This window comes from Mesoplodon mirus (genome assembly GCF_964341445.2).
Source record: "Mesoplodon mirus genome assembly, chromosome: 3".
NCBI lineage: Eukaryota > Metazoa > Chordata > Mammalia > Artiodactyla > Ziphiidae > Mesoplodon > Mesoplodon mirus.
In genome coordinates, this window is record NC_138978.1 from 133,514,028 (window position 1) to 133,531,309 (window position 17,282).

General features: G+C 39.2%; 1 protein-coding gene across 1 annotated transcript in view; it reads left to right on the top strand.

The window, feature by feature from the left end:
* Positions 1-17,282, top strand: part of PLD5 (phospholipase D family member 5) — a gene marked incomplete at both ends in the record, with an annotated part of 465,875 nt that overhangs the window by 375,161 nt on the left and 73,432 nt on the right. The window lies entirely within an intron of this gene.

Sequence of the window (17,282 nt, forward strand, 5' to 3'; positions counted from 1 at the left end):
TAGAGGGGAAATATTTAAATAATGTTTTAAAATATAATTATAATAAAGAGGAATAAGCCTACTCTGTTAATGTGTATTTTAATCTTAGTCCACCTTTATTCTGAATAGACCTGAAAGATATCTTAAAACAGTCCAGCTGTTGGGGGAAGGAGCACAGGAGCTCTATGTTGAGGTCTTCCAGTGACTGTGTTGGTGATCAAAAGAGGCAGCGACCTGTGGTAGGATGTGGATTGAGTCCTGCAGGCTATGGGAGAAACACTGAAGATCTGTGATGGGGCCAGGACCTGACAACACTGGAACAAATCTAGAGAAAGTGTACAAGCTGAGAAGTGAAGAAAGTAGGGAGATAGACTATGGCCAAGATTAAAGGGGGAAGCGACAGGATTGAATTATGGTGGTGTGAAGGTTAATTTTATATACCAACTTGGCTAGGCTATGGTGCCCATTTGTTTATTCAAACACCAGTCTAGATATTGCTGCGAAGGTATTTTTTAGATGTGATTAACATTGAAATAAGTAGACTTGAGTAAAGTAGATTATCCTCCCTTACATAGGAGGGCCTCATCCAATCAATTGGATGTCTTAAGAGCAAAGACTGAGGTTTTCAGAAGAAGGAATTTGGCCTCAAGACTGCAACATAGAAATCCTACCTGAGTTTCCAGCCTGCCAGCCTGTGGGCAAAGCTGTGTCATAAGGACTCATGGGTTATAAGGAATGAGCAAGAGGAAACAGTGTATATTGTTCCAGCATCTGGATGGAGCTGGGCCAACAGGGAGAAGGACCATACTGTCAGCAGAAATGGGAATATCAGGAGGCCAGGGGCCATTCTGATGTCCAATGGGCAGTTGGAAAAACAGCAAAGAAATTGGCCAATATTGATGCTTTTTATCTAATAGCTTGAGTACCCGAATAGTGATAGTTCTTGTTTGACCCTAAAGCTCCTGATTTCATCATAGCTGCTATTTCTGACAGTAACCATTTGGTAAGATGTTGACAAGAATTGCACTCCTTCTGCCTCGTCAGGCTGGCCACTTCTTTCAAGTTTCCCTGTGGGTTGAAAGCATAGTCTGACATTAGCGATGAGGAAGGGTGCTGAGGCTTAAAGTGTCTTTGATTCCCTCTTGTCCCCTTTTCTTTCAGTTAAAAGAACAAAGCACTGAGGTAGAGTTTTAAAGACTGAGTGAGTGTGCCATAGGGCAAAAGGAGGGCACTGCTTTATAGGGTATCCTGTCACCACCACTCAGTGCTAGCACTGAGCTGACGTTGTTTTCAGAATTTATGATTTTCTAAAGACATGTTTTAGCTCCTATGGAAGTGGGCATTGGTAATGCAAGTAACAGATATCAGAACCAAAATGAAAACGAACCAAAGCAAAAGGCAATTCAATAGCAAATGCAATAGAAAAAAATAGTATTCCTTAGACAACATGTAATGAAGGAAAACAAAGGATTAATTCTTCCAGTATTGATTTAGAAGATTACCTGGGCTGCTCAGGAAGGTCACTTTTATTTGCATATGAATTCTAAAGTAAATGAGGAGCCAGAAGTCCCTATTTCATGTAAAAGAAATGTATTAGCAGACAGATTTTCAGTAACAAAGCCATGCTTATTTTCTACAATTTTCAAAGTAACAATTTGGCAGAAATATTGTTCAAAAGAGGCATAAGTAAGAAATCCCCTTTCCTAGTCTCCCCTGAGAGACATTCTCACAACCCAGTTTATTGTCTATTGTAAAATAGTCTCAGTTTGTGTAATTAAGTGAAGAAATAAGAGCATCACTTGCTCTCTCCTGTTTGCCTTTCCAAAGATGAAATTCAGTTAGTAGGTCATTCTCAAGTGAAATTTACTGCCAAGTTTTTCCTTCATATGTCCCTGCAATACCTGATTCCTCAGTCTGTCCTAAGTGATGTGATAAACCCAGGTATCTGTAATGGCTCCTTAGGTAACATGTCTTGAGATCTCTATCCTGGTCACTTCTTTTTTCTAGATAAAATCCATTTGGTTAAAGTTTCTCTTAAAATACGATGCCCAAAATTCAATATGGTACTTCAAAAGTAGCCCTCCTATGTAGACTTTGGCTTGTATTCATGTGAGCACTATACTTCTGAAAACAGAAGGTAAACCTGGATTTAATGTTTTGCCGTTCTCATTATTTTTTGTTGATTGTTACTAAGAGCATTGCTTGGCAATATAGCATAGTAGTTGGAGTCAGATAGAACTAAAATTGATTTTTTTCTATCTCTTATAATTATATAACTGTGGGCATGTTTTTTTCATTTCCATGAGTTTAAATTTATCTCAGCAATTGACTAATAATACCAACCTCATACAATTGTTAGGGATCAGATGGAATCTCACACACCTTAGCACTGGACCTACAGCCCGGTTACTGCTCAGTAGCCAGTAGAGTTAATGACAAGGAAACTGTTTTCCTTCTTTGATAAGTTATCTAGATCAGTAGATTAAGGGAATGCTAGGGGTGTTAGCGTTTGTTATCTTTGGCAAAGATTTTGTAAATCTCCCTAACACATGGTCTGGTTAACAATACAGCATGGTGGGCAGCGGCACAGAAGTGGCATGGGCTAGGGTTTGTCTCCCTCTAAAAGGGAGGTCTCTCATATCTTAGCCATAGAGTTTTATTCTACATCCTGTGCTGTTCAAGGTTATCATCAATAGTAATAGCTAGAAGGCAACTGACCAAATTTACAAGTAGCACAAATCTGGGAGATAGAGCTAAGTCTTGGTTTTCAGAAACAAGACCTTAGAGAGGTTTAAGCAAGTTAGTTAGAACAGTACTAACAAGAGGAAGGTGAACAGGGGCATGGAAATAAATGAAGACCACACAAATGAGAATAAGCAAGCTAGGTAGTCAGCCACTACCACTTGCATTTGGCAGAGACTCAGAGGCAGACAGAGGAGTGGGAAAACTATACTTTATAGTGGAGAAAGAGGAAGAAGCTGATTGGAGGCTCTTAGCATAGGGAAGTTGTAGGAGAACTAACTAGAAGTAGGGTATCCTATGTAATTTGTTAGGGGTACATATTTGGCTTTCTCTGGTTGGTCCTAAATTGGAAACGGGACAAAAAGAGGGTAACTGGTAATCAAGTTAATCAAGTACAGGAGTTATTGTTTGGCTCTCTGGCTGGTTGCTACAAGTTGTGGGTCAGAGTTGTATTTTTATATATGGTCTGGCCATTGTCTATTTGTATATTCAGCCTCTCAAGAATGAACAAAGCCTTCTTCTTAATCCCCCACTCCTACCATCCACTTTCCCAAAGGCTGGTTTTAGACTCCCAGATAGGCGTCTGACTGCCTGTATTGAGAACCGGGATGGGAAGTCACCTGCCTATGGGTTATTACATGAAATCCCAGCATCTATAGGTGAGATGCTTAAAGTTCTTTTATCAAATGAATGCATGAATTAACAAATTAGAGTGTGTTTACTAACCATGTAAGTCCTAAAGCCATATCATATGAGAGAACTGGAAATTACAGGAGAAATGGTTCATATCAAAAGCTTGGCCACACATACTCAGTTTGTATGTTGGGTTTGGTGACAGAGCAGTGACCTTCACCAAAATCTAGTCCACACCAATTTAGTAACATTTCTAACATCTCCTTCATGATTGTTAAGAATATGCTATTCATTATGAAAATAAATTTTTATATGCAGAAAAAGATCAATTTTAACCATGGAGTTTTATTTTGTTTAGTTTTTAATATGGAAGTAAACTAATTGGCAAAGCTTGTTGAATATATACATACAGATTTTGTTTCCTTCAATAAAAGTTTATGGAAGTAAACTAATTGGCAAAGCTTGTTGAATATATACATACATATTTTGTTTCCTTCAATAAAAGTTTATTAAATATGTTTCACTGGATTATCTCGAGGGCTCAGTCAGACCAAGGAAATTCATTTATTTTAACAAATATATTAACAAAGATTCACTTAGGTGAGTTTTATCGCCCCATTTTTTCCTACTTTATGACTTTCATATTTTAATTGGAAAAAAACTGGAATGTATTATCCTGATACAATGTCTTGCTAAAATACTACTCTTATACCCATAAATCATTCTGCTACTTCAAGTTTACAGCTCAACTATCTATTATTATAATTAGCTGTCACTTCAGTCCTTTATTGTTGAATTCAACAAAATTTAACTGTCATATTTTAAAAAACCTTTTCTGAAGCTTAATTCTCTCAGCAAACTAAGTATAAAAAATTAGTTCCATTGCTTTGTACCATTGTAACATGGCCTTCCTAACCCCACCCACAAACTGCTAAATTACTTCTATGTTGTTTTAGTCAGGTTGAATGTACAATATTTGGACCTTAAGAACTGCCTAAAAATACTCATCTACTTCTGACTTGGCCTGTGGTGCTGGTTATGTTTATTTTATTCTAATTTCATTCTCAGAAACCTGTGGGAGAAATCATGGACTAAAATAAACCGAACAATATATAGAGATGCAAATATGTTCATAGTTTTCAGTAAGAGCTTTATACTTTTTAGAAATTCCCCGTGAACACTGATTTGTTTAATCCCCACAGCAACCCTGAGATACATGAGATACAAGAGACAGGCTTTAGAAGCTTCATTTTACAAATCAGGAAATTGAAGAATGTCCTGGAATTATTCCTTCAGTTAATGTCAGAGTTAGGAGTGAAACCCAAACGGGTTTTTATGCAACACTCCTTTTACCTCTGCCTGAATCAGTGGTCCAGACGTCCCACATTTACAGTGATTTCCCACAGATCTAGAAACTAGGTATCTGAGGGCCTTCTCTAACTGGAATACAACCAAGAGCCAAAAACTATGCAAAAAACTGTGCACAGGCAAAACTCCCCAAAGCTGCAGCCTTTTACTTATTGGAGCACCTCACTGGGCCTTTTTCAAAATCTGTTTATTCTTAGGCTCACCATGGGTCTAATTAATTTCCAAGCTATGGCCTGTAAGAAGTCACATGTCAGAGAAGAACACTGACAGTCCAGACAAGTGAGAGCTGTCCACAAGGGAGGAGTGGACACCGATCATTGAAAGCAACACATGAATTCTAAAATTCCAGTATTCATGAACCAATCAGCATTAGCCAACCTATATACATCCCAGCCAGCTATGGAGATCCTGGCCTTCAGGATGACTATGACTTTACCTTTATGAAAAAGGAAAACTGTCCAATCACTGCTTCCTGTTCAGGACCCAAGAAATGTACTTAAACTTTTGAGAAAGCAGTCCATCAGAACAGCTGGAGGGTTAGTCCACTAAGCAGTCAACTCTCAGCTCTGGGCAGTTCTGATCGCTAAAGCAGCACAGTCCAATAGAAATATACTGCAGGTCACTAATGTGAGCCACATATGTGATTTAAAATTTTCTGGTAGCCACATAAAAATGTAAAAAGGATATAGGTCAAATTAATTTTAATCATATATTTTATATAATCTCATATATCCTAAATATTATCATTTCAACATGTCATCAGTATAAAACATTTAATGATGAGATATTTTACCTTTTATTTTGGTAGCAAGACTTCAAACACTAGTGGGCACTTCACACTTAAGCACAGCTCAGTTCAGACTAGTTACATTTCAATAACCATGTCTGACTAGTGGCAGTCTTGCTTGCACAGGTCTGGAACATCTCTTGCCCTCTCTTTAGGAAGCAGAATATGTTTTTTTGCTAAGTTAACACACAAGCCTGAAGAACTAAGGCTTTTATTCTGAAAAGCTAGTTTTATATCTGGCAAACAAACCAACTTCACTTGGAAGGACTGGTCGTTGTGGAGTTAGAACCTCCAGAAGTCAGGTTGCCTATGGAGCTGTAAGAGTTTCAGGACTTTGAAAGCTGCAAAAGACTTTCAGGCCATTCAACACATGGCACTGATGTAAATTGCTTATTTTTACTTCCAAATTTATGGATTAGGCTCTGCCTCCTTCTAAAATGATATTGATGTTGTTCTCAGAAGTCAAATATCTATCATCTTTATCTGCCAAAAGCTTTCAGCAGGGAACATCTCTAAAACATGCTTTGCCTGCTGGAAACTAGTGTCATTTCCCTGCTACATTATTTTCATTTGTTCATTTATTCAGTCATTCATTCAGCACACATTGTTTAGCATCTCCTTTGTGCCAGGCTCTACTGAAATTGCTAGGGGGTACAAAGATGCAGAAGCCAGCTCTCTTTCCTTAAGAAGATAAGCAAGTAAACAAATATTTAGAATACAGTTTGATGCATGTGCAATTAACTCAGACTAAGAGAAGGGACAGTTCCATGGAGGAGGTGGTGCCTGAGCTGAACTTGAAGATAAGTAGAGAGGAGCTAGGGAGAAAGGTTTTCCTTTCCATAGAGGTGGGAGAAGGCATGGTAATTCAGAGAAAAGGCGCTCACCCAAGTGGCTGTTATGCACAATTCCACCATGAGTGCAGGAGATGGAAGGTCTTAGAGCCTCAGATGTCATTCAGAGAAACATGAATTTAGCCTGAAATTTGGGGAAAACCTGTGAAAGGTTTTAGGCAGAAGAGCTTGTAGCTGTGGAGAAATGGATTGGATTGGAGTAAGCTTAGGAAGCTGTTGCAGAAATGGGTCAGAAGGGGGCACTGGAGGGCTTCCCTGGTGGCGCAGTGGTTGAGAGTCCGCCTGCCGATGCAGGACACACGGGTTCATGCCCCGGTCCGGGAAGATCCCACATGCCGCGGAGCGGCTCGGCCCGTGAGCCATGGCTGCTGAGCCTGCGCGTCCAGAGCCTGTGCTCCGCAACGGGAGAGGCCACAACAGTGAGAGGCCCGCGTACCGCAAAAAAAAAAAAAAAAAAAAAAAAGAAGAGGACACTGGAGAGGGTGAGTACCTGAACTAAGTCCATAGCAGTGAGGAAGGGTGGGAAGGGAGGGTTTCTCCTGGACTGGCTGAGCCCCCTAGGCTGGCTCATTCCTTGTCTCTGCTTTAGGTTCCTCATTGTCAGATTTCCCCTGAAAGAAGTCCCAGGTGAGTCAGTGTGTCCTGAGTCATATCAGCCTATTTACTTCAGACTAGTTACATTTCAATAACCATGTCTGACTAGTGTCAGTCTTGCTTGCACAGGTCTGGAACATCTCTTGCTCTCTCTTCAGGAAGCAGAATATGTTTTTTGCTAAGTTAACACACAAGCCTGAAGAACTAAGGCTTTTACTCTGAAAAGCTAGTTTTATATCTGGCAAACAAACCAACTTCCTTGGAAGGATATAGCATCATCCCATTTTTGTAAACAAAGAAATCCCCAAAACACATAAGTGCACATATGTGAGCATGTATACATATGGACACAGAGGAGAGTTTGGAAGGACACATGTCAATCTATTCACAGTGATCACCTGTGGAGAGGGAGTTTCTGCTTCCTGCTGTAGAGACTTCCACACTGCTCCTTTGTAAGTGTATAGTAAACATGTATATTTAAATAGTTATATTTTTATTATATTTAGTTTTAATTCAATATATCATATATAACATAAGCACTTACAATATATGTATTTGTACATCTGTATATGTGTGTATATATATATGTACATGTGTGTGTGTGTGTATAGAGACAGATAGATCAAACCACAGTAGAACTATACTCAACCTAATTAGAAATATTTAGGGTCCTGATCCTGTACCTAGGGTTCATCATCAAAAACCTTTCTATGGTCAAAGTATACAAACTTCCAGTTATAAGATGAATAGGTTTTGAGGATGGAATGTACCATATGATGACTATAATTAACAGTACTGTGTTATATACCTGAAAGTTGCTAAGAGAGTAGATCTTATGACAAAAACAAATGCGACAAAAAAGGTAACTGTGAGGTGATGGATGTTTTAACTAACCCTTATTTTGGTAATCACTTCACAATATATAAGTATACCTAATCATCACAATATATACCTTAAACTTACACAGTGTTATATGTCAATTACATTTCAATAAAGCTAGGGGAAAAACCTCCTAATCTTCTGAGCCCCTAAATAATAAATGGTCACTCAGGCCTGACCCTAGTGAGTGTCAATTATAAGTGGCTTTGAGATCATCCACCTACCTCCATGTGGTACTGCCCCAGTCCACCATAAATTACTAACAGTGTGTGAGGACAAGATTCCATGGGAATTCTCGTGATGTGTTCACCATGTATAAACAGACACATATTTCTTTGGATTTGTTCATTAATAAAATTTCAAAGATTTTATTTGCCTTCTAGCTATTATTTTTTAAATGTAGGGATCAAATTAACTCTAATTCACTTGCTTCTGTCCAGGTAACATTTTTGCTTTTGCCAACTCTCACCCCCAACAAAACAAATAACAACAAGCAAAAATAGCTCAGACCATTTAAACATTCTGTTGCAAATTATTCTCTACCTCAAAGCCTGTCTGGTTCTCATTTAAATTACTTCTGCCCATCCCCTTTACATAAGATAAATTTTCACTTACCCCTTTTCTCTCTTGGCTCCTGGCCTCATTCATTTGGGTTTCCACTCATCTTTGAGTTACATGTGTTAACTCTTGCCTTTGAATCCTTATTTATCCATTCCTAAACGTAAATTCCTGAGCGTAGCATAGGATTTATCACAAGATGATCAGTCCTCTTCCCTTTATCTCATATTCAGTGATCTTCTCAGAAGTCATTTTTCTTTGGGAGGGAAAGGAAGGCAGATTTTTCTGAATTCCCTCTGGGCCCATGACTGTGTAGAGGTCCCTAGATGGAATCCTCATGAAATGCAGAGACACACAGGGCAGGAAAGGGGCTGAGAAGCTGGCCCTGGATCCTTCTCTAACTCTGAAATGCCTGCCAGTCGGTCTCAGAGATTGCATCTAAAACAGATGTAAAATACCATGTTTAAGGCACGCTTAAACATTTTTAAGTTATTTTTAGTTGGCATTGTCAGTTTCTTGATGTCACTTGGCATTTACACCCAGCACCTAGAAAAAAGTGAGAGAAGTTGCTAAAGAGAATACATGTTTCGTAAGTTAAAACATAAGCACCAAAGTAGGAGAAGCTAATGGACAGGTAAGTAAGGCCTTGGAACATTTTCCGAGAGAAAGAACTTCATTTGGGGGAACTGTCCTCTATTGGCTTTCTTCTGCCTACCAGAAACCCTACATAGAATGCTCAGAGGTGGTAAAGGGAAAAAACAAAAGAACTGATGCAGAACTCTCTCATTCAGCATCTGTCACCGTGACAAGCATCTCTCACATGATGAGAGGCTTACTTCTGCCTTAGCAGTTTATTTCTGAATTTCTCTTTTATTAGTAAAGTCTCCCTAAATTTGGTTAGACCCTCACAAAAATTATGACAATATATGCTAAAGAACTTAGCATTGAGCACTGAGTGCCCATCCCTTCAGAGAACAGAAATGTGAGAGCCCTGACCCTTGGGGCTTGGTGTTCCCAGGGGTACTCACTTTCATTCCACCCTGCTGATGCCATATCTAGATTTCACATGGTGGAGAGTGGCCATGTATCCCTAAGACCAAGAGTTCACTGCAGATGGGCATAGGAGCTATTTTTGATGAAATATTCAAGAAATTTATTTTGTTTTTGCTAAGTACTTCCACAGCTTTTTAGCTCCTCAGGAGATAAAATGTAGATGAAAAGCTTTTACAGCAAATATCCTGACAATGAAGTCTTTTGAAGGATAATCATGGCTGTCAGTTGTCTACACTTAGTTTACAAAACACTTTCTTACACACTAATTTGTCTGATTCTCCCTGAACTGCTGAAGGAGACAGAGGCCTGTGTTACTCTCCTGAGGTCACAAACGTGGCACTGAGATTCAGAAACACTAAATGATCAGCCCAAAGACATGGTGCTAGGAAATAGCTAAACTGAGGCAACTGTTCTAGTCTCCTCTATTGAAAAGGAACCTGATGTTATTCACCCAGGTGACACACTGATGAATGGTACTTAGAATAATGGCTTATTGTTCTGATTATCAAACATTGTCTACAATGAATGAGCAATTAAACAAATGCATCTGTTAGTTCCACTCCCAGAAGCTGTTGGTCTGTGTAGCATCTGCCCCTGATGCATGCTCTCTGCAAGGTGAGCACCTCTGTGGAGATGGCTTTGGCTGTGGCTGCCCTCCTTGGTGGGATTTTTTCTCACTCTCCAGCAGCTACTCTAAAGCTCCAACTTGCCTCTCACCATCCTAGGGATCCAGCCAAATAAACCTCCCTGAATTCTAATACTCTCCCAAAACACTGTGATATTTCTGAGAATTCCAGAAGGAAGAAGCAGTGAAAAATTATGCCTGCTCTTCTCTGCATTACCTTAATTTATTCAATCATTCATTTTATCCAGATCATGCCAGACATTGGAGATAAAAAGAGACCAATAAAAAAAAATTGCCCCTAACTTCAGTGAACTTAACCTCTGATGGGAGAGTCAGACTGTAGATCAAATAAACAAAGAAATAAAATAAGTACAGTTACAGATGCTAAGAGAGGAACAAACAGGGTGTTGTGACACAAGGTAATGGGAGGGGAAGATAGTGGAGACAGAGTGAGAATTCCAGGAAGAATAAATGACTCACAGGATGCCTGGAAAACTTTTCTAGCTTGGCTTATACAAGACCCAATACAACAGGCCAGAGGGGCAGGAGGGACCTCAAGCATTCCCTCTTCTAAATTCTTTTACCTCCTCAAGATTCTGTGGTTTGTATCCTACCACCTCCTTCCTGCTCAAGGACTTCAGCATCTTCAGTACTTTAGGCAACCCACTTAACTGCCTTTTCTGTTCCTCTAAACATTCTGGTCTTTATTACATAGCCTAAAGTTAAAACTACCATCCTTTCTCACTTGCCTAGTTCTTATGAACTTTTTTCTGCTTTTGAGAAGAGCTTTTTCCCCAAACATGATCAGACACTGCAGGGATTTATTAGTTTCATTTTTCTTCCTGAAGACATCCTTCTCGGAGCTTTTGTTGAAAGCGCTGCGAAGGGTTTAAGTCAAAATAATGAAGTAATCTGAATTACATGTAAGATCACTCTGGCCTCCACATGGAGAAAGGGAAAGGACAGGAACAATCTGTGACCAGTAAAGAGACTCTCGCTAGCATGGTGGCAGTGGAGGTGGGAAAAGAGAATGGGTTTGCAGCCTGCCTCGAGAGACCTACTCAAATGGCATGCTTGGGCTGGAGAAACAGAGGTGGTGACAGCCATGAGCAATGGTGATGAGAAAACTGGGTGGCAAGCACAGGTTTGGACATTGTACTTTTAAGATACCTACAAAGAATCCAAGAGTCAATGTCAATTAGGTAGGTTCTAAATCTGTGACTCATGCAGGCTGGTAGGCAGCTGGCGTGCACAGATGCACCTTGCCCTGTTTGGCAGTGCCACACGATACTTCATAGATGTTCCTGTGAGGGTGTTGCAGGTGGGAGTCTCCTCTCTCATTCTTTCTCCTTTCCCCTCTGGCTCTCTCCTCATTGTCCCCCACCCTGAATGTTGTCTCCCTCAGTGTGTTTAGTCTGTGATTCCCTCCCTTCCTCCTCCTTTCTGGACCTCCTGTTCTCTCGTTTACTCTCTCTCTTCTCTTTTGAAATCCATGTTAAGCCTGCATTTTCTCCTTTCTCCTTTCTGTCTGTAGACTTTGGCTCTAGCTCTCTCATTCTTCTTCATCTGTCTTGCACCTCTTCTCTCTCCTCTCTTTTTTCTACACATATCTAGGTTGTTTCTTTTTCCACAGCTGTTTCTTTTCTTTCCTCCTTTAAAAAAAATTCTTTTAACTTTCTTGAATTTGTATATAAACTATATTTTAGTTCCCTAATCCTAATTTAAAAAAGCAGGTGAGATGAATGCTTACTGTTCCTCCAGGAAAAAAGTTAACACAGTTCACTCTGCCTTGGAAATGTTCCCATGGTCAGTGACTGTGGATTAAAGCTATCAGGGGGAGCCCTTGGCTGGCACCACTGGGTGTTAATTTCATTTTTGCTGGTACATCTTATTCCAATCCAGTGCCCCACGCATTTCCCCATTGGTTATGTCACTTGTCCACTTTTCAACTCCTTTGGAAATCCGTAGATTCCATGTGAAGTAAGTCCACAGCTTTTCACAGAGATGCTTGGATTAGACTCTGTGAAAACCCAGCAGAGACCAAAATTCATGATTGTCTTGTTCCTAAGGTACTAACATAATTGGTGGTTGATGACCTTGTACTAAAGCTTCCTCTGGGTTCTATAACAACAAGCAGATATAGCCATCTTCTGTCTTGTAATGGTTTTAGTCTAAATAACTGGAAGTTTCCATTACTGGACATATATCAAATGAATGTTCGTGCCAGACACTGTTTGCTGCTAGCACGAAGATAATAGATCACGGTCCTGTCCTTGAGGTGCACCTAGTCTGTGAAGAATCCTGAAATAGGAATAGAGAGAGGGTCCGAGGGAGCGCAGTGAAGGATGAAATGCCCAGTGATGTCTGGGAGACCAGAGAGTGCTTCATGGAGCAGTACATTTGAGTTGAATCTTCCACATGGAATCCCTGCAGCTTCTGGCCCCCACCTATTGCTTTCACCTCAACCTGATCCACTTTCCTCCTCATCTCCTACACTCCTGAGACACTGGCCTTTTTTCTGCTCCTTGAACATGTGAAGCTTGCTCCCTTCTCAGTGTCTGGCATCTGCCCCTCATCCTGCTCCAGTTCTTCTCCCATATCTTCCATCACTTATCCTGCTCAGTGCCACCTCCTTGAAGCAGCCATCCCTCACCTCCCCAGCTTACTTAGTCACTCTCTACACATGACCCAATTTTGCCTTCTTTGCATGTATCAGCACCTGACATTATCTTATGCCATTGTTTACTGCTTGTCTTCCTCCTCTAGAATTAAACTGTCCTCCTTGAGGACAGTGATTTGCTGTCTCTCTACTGTTTAATGACATATCCTCAAGAACCTAGAGCAGTGACACCTAAAAGGTACTCAATAAATATTGACTGACTAATGAACACTCCACCCCAGTCTGGAGAGAACTCTGAAATCCTATAGCCACATCTTTTTTTTTGACATTTAAAAAAATTTTTTTAGGGTATAGTTGATTTACAATGTTGTGTTAGTTTCAGGTATACAGCAAAGTGAATCTGTTATACATATACATATATCCACTCTTTTTTAGATTCTTTTCCCATATTGGTCATTACAGAGTAATGAGTAGAGTTCCCTGTGCTATACAGTAGGTCCTTATTAGTTATCTATTTTATATATAGTAGTGTGCATATGTCAATCCCAATCTCCCAATTTATCCGCCCACTTTCCCCCTTAGAAACCATAGTTTATTTTCTACATCTGTAACTCTATTCTTTTTTTTTAAGTTAATTTTTATTGGAGTATAGTTTCTTTACTGGCACAAAAGCAGAAATATAGATCAGAGATAAATCCACGCACATGTGGTCACCTAATCTATGATGAAGGAGGCAAGAATATATAATGGAGAAAAGACAGCCTCTTCAATAAGTGGTGCTGGGAAAACTGGACAGCTACATGTAAAAGAATGAAATTAGAACACTCCCTAACACCATACACAAAAATAAACTCAAAATGGATTAAAGACCTAAATGTAAGGTCAGACACTTTAAAACTCTTAGAGGAAAACATAGGCAGAACATTCTTTGACATAAATTGCAGCAAGATCTTTTTTGACCCACCTCCTAGAGTAATAAGAATAAAAACAAAAATAAACAAATAGGACCTAACGAAACTTAAAAGCTTTTGCACAGCAAAGGAAATCATAAACAAGACAAAAAGACAACCCTCAGAATGGGAGAAAATATTTGGAAATGAAGCAACTGACAAAGGGTTAATCTCCAAAATATATAAACAGCTCATGCAGCTCAATATCAAACAAAACTATAGCCACATCTTTTGTCCTGCACTGCTCACCACAGACCATGTCAGACCAACCCAGCTCTCTTCAGAGTGCTTTTCTTTTTTGCCAATTAATGCTTTTGATTATAAAAGACATTTTTCTTTTCACTTGATAATGTAGCCAGGATATCTATTTGGAAATGCTCTGCAATCAGTTTGTTTCTCTATGTACTTGGGAGTTTCAAACTAGTAGTTACTTTACAACTTTCCACAGTTCAAACTGGCACCTTCAATCTGTCTGAATTATGAAGTATTTCTACAACCCCATATCAAAATAGCTAGATACTGTTTACCCAGTAACCCAAAGTTCCCTTCAAACCATTGCACTCTGTGGGCTTCCATCAGTGTTCATCTTCTGAGACCACCCCCACTGTGGCCAACTGTATACAGCAGTCCTCCTAACTGTAGCTGTTCTCATGGTTATATTTCTCAACCTCTCTCTGCCTTAAGTTTTACCTCGATGATCACACTCACTGCTTCAACTTGATATCTTATCTCTATGCCAGTGTTGTCTTATATCTAAGCATCTCTAGGTTCAAACTCATTCCTAACTCTAGATTCTATTTGCAAACATACACTTCTGCCCTCTGCATGCTCCACCATGAAGCCTTATCTCTGTCTTAAAAATAAACATGGCTGCACTCTTTCCCCCTCCGCAAGTGCTCCTTTTTTCATTGTCATCACTACGTACATTGACTTACTTTTTTTAGCCAGTTCATCTCAAAACTACCATCATCTTTAACTTCTCACTCTCTCCCTCTTCCCATTCCATGCATCCAGTTGATTTCTAAGTGATAAAGCTTCGGTCTTCACTATGCCTCCCACAAATATAGTCATCTTTCCAGTTATGTGTACACTGGAGCATGCCCTCAGTAGTCTGTCCTGGGACTGATTAGTCCACAGTCAGGCCTTCCTGCTTCTGGCCTCTCCCTATTGTAATCAGTCCTAAACTCCACACACAGATTCATGTTCCTGAATTAATCATACCCCTCCAGCACTCAACACTCCAAACCTCCAGTGACTCTCCTCAGCCTGACATTCAAAGCTTTCCTCAGTTTCATTCGCACCTGTCTTTCCAACTGTAACATCCATGGACCTATACACCAGCCAAATAACATTACTAACTATTCCCTGGGCAATATTCACATTTCTCATCTCTGTGTCTCTGCACATACTCTTCCCTCTACATGGAATGCTTTCCCCGCTCATACTTCCTGGGGACATTTCTACCCATCACATGCTTAGAGATGTAAACCATGAAATATATACAAAGGTTTACTTATAATGGCTAAAAAAAGAAAGAAAAAGAAGTCCTACGACTCTAACAACAGAATGGTAAAATAAATTATGCTACATGCACTTTATGAAATATCATGAAAGCATTAAATATTATGTCTTCAAGAAATACTTAATGAAAAAAACAAGTTTCAAAATTCTATATGCAGAGGATATATATGTACATATATACATGTAGATAGTGTTAATAGTGTATATATCCATTATGAATATGGTCAGCTACAAGTAACAACAATTAAAACTCACAGTGGCTTAAATACATCAGAGTTTGGTTGTTTTACAAAACAAAAAGTCCATGGGGAAACAGTTCAGAGCTGACATGGTGGCTCAAGGATCCTGAGTCTTTCTGCCTTTCTGCCTTCCTCCTCATGTTTGTTGCATCATGGTCAAAAGGTAGCTGAAAACCTGTAGTTTCAGCAAGCAAATAGTGGGGAAGACAACAGTACAAAAGGCAGAGAACAGGGGGTTCTCCTACTAGAGACTTACTATTTGGAAAGGGAGGGAAAGGAGGTGCTACCCAGGTACTTTTCTTACCTCTCCTCGGTAGCCCTGGCTGGGGAGAAGGAGTTGAGGCCGGGTGCTGGGTCAACCAACCGAGAGTGTTTGCCATAGTGGATGTGTCTGAAGGATTAATTTAAGGGTTGAGTTTATTCTCCTCGATACTAGAAATATATATATATGTTACTTTTATATTAGTGAGAAATTGAAATTTTTAATAAGAAACTCTATCCCTCATATTTTATCACAAATGCCATCTCCTCTTTAAAGCCTTTGTTTTAATAAGTGGATAATATGTTTCTCTCTTTTTTTTTTTTTTGTCTCAAGTAGGATATGGAAAGAAGATAGATTTCAGAGTTGGGAAACCATGAGTTCAGATCCCTTATGTATCCATGACTAAACTGCATAATCTTTGAAACATGTTACCTAATCTATAAAATTGTAATTACACTATTTTGGGGGGCTTTTGCAAAGATTTCATGAAATTATATGAAAAAACAGAAAGGACTGAATAGCTTTTCAGTAACTATTACTCTTTCTCCTGAATATTCATAAAATGCTGTGTCTTTCTCATGTTACCTTTTGCTGTTTTAGCTATTGTGTAGTTTTTCATTTTCCAGCTTTCCCTTAATGAAGGGCGGTGATTATATACCTATTTTTTTTAATTCCTTATAAAATATAGAATAGTACCTACCACATAGCATATGATCAACCAGTATATTGAAATTGAATTCATATTTTATTAAAAATACTCGAATTATCCATCCCAGGACAACTGCCAAGAAACCAATCATATCACTTTCTCCTCGCACTCTGGGTTCTGATGTGGATAATGAATTGGAATTGTCACCAAGCACCTGTTTATGGGTAATCACTCTGAGCTGTGCTGACAGATGGTGGCTCCACAATCGTCATCAAGAAGCCACAGGGGTCTAGGGTCTTCTAGAATACTGTCAACACCGCAAGCTATGAAACTTTTCTATTCTTTCCAAGAAAAAATGAAAACGAATCTCAAGTTAAATTTAAATTTTCATTGTTTTTTAAAAAAAAGCAGAGAGGCTTATTCTTTTAATTTCATTTCAACGATCTAGCCAATGTAATATGTTAGAAAGTAAAAAGAGAGACCCATTAAAGTTCTAATTAGAGTCCCTTAAGGGGATCATGAGAATGATTCTCTGACAAATAAGCAGTTTCCCTTCTGTAATATCTCTATGCCCCAGGCAAGACTTGTGGAGCTGTCTTCTCATTGTTGTTATCTGGAAATAAAACCAAAATCTTGTTTATGGCCATCTAGAAAATAGCTGCAGTTATTTTTTGTCCTCTGACCCCCAAATCAAAATTAGGGAAAGAGCACACAGTATTCAGTTTGTTTTATTAATATTCCTAGTCATAATTCTCCTAAATAATACATGCATCTAATTATTTGGTTTTAGAAGTTTAGAGTCTAATATATTGATAATTCTTTTTACTCAGCTTCTTTCTCCCTTATTCTCTTTAGTTCCTCATTTTTCAGAAGCACACAGCCTATGGTGGGTTTTCACTGAATTTGGCAAATAAAGCATTACTCATTATGGTAGCAATGTGGGGTTGGACTGCTTTGATTATTTGGGGCCAG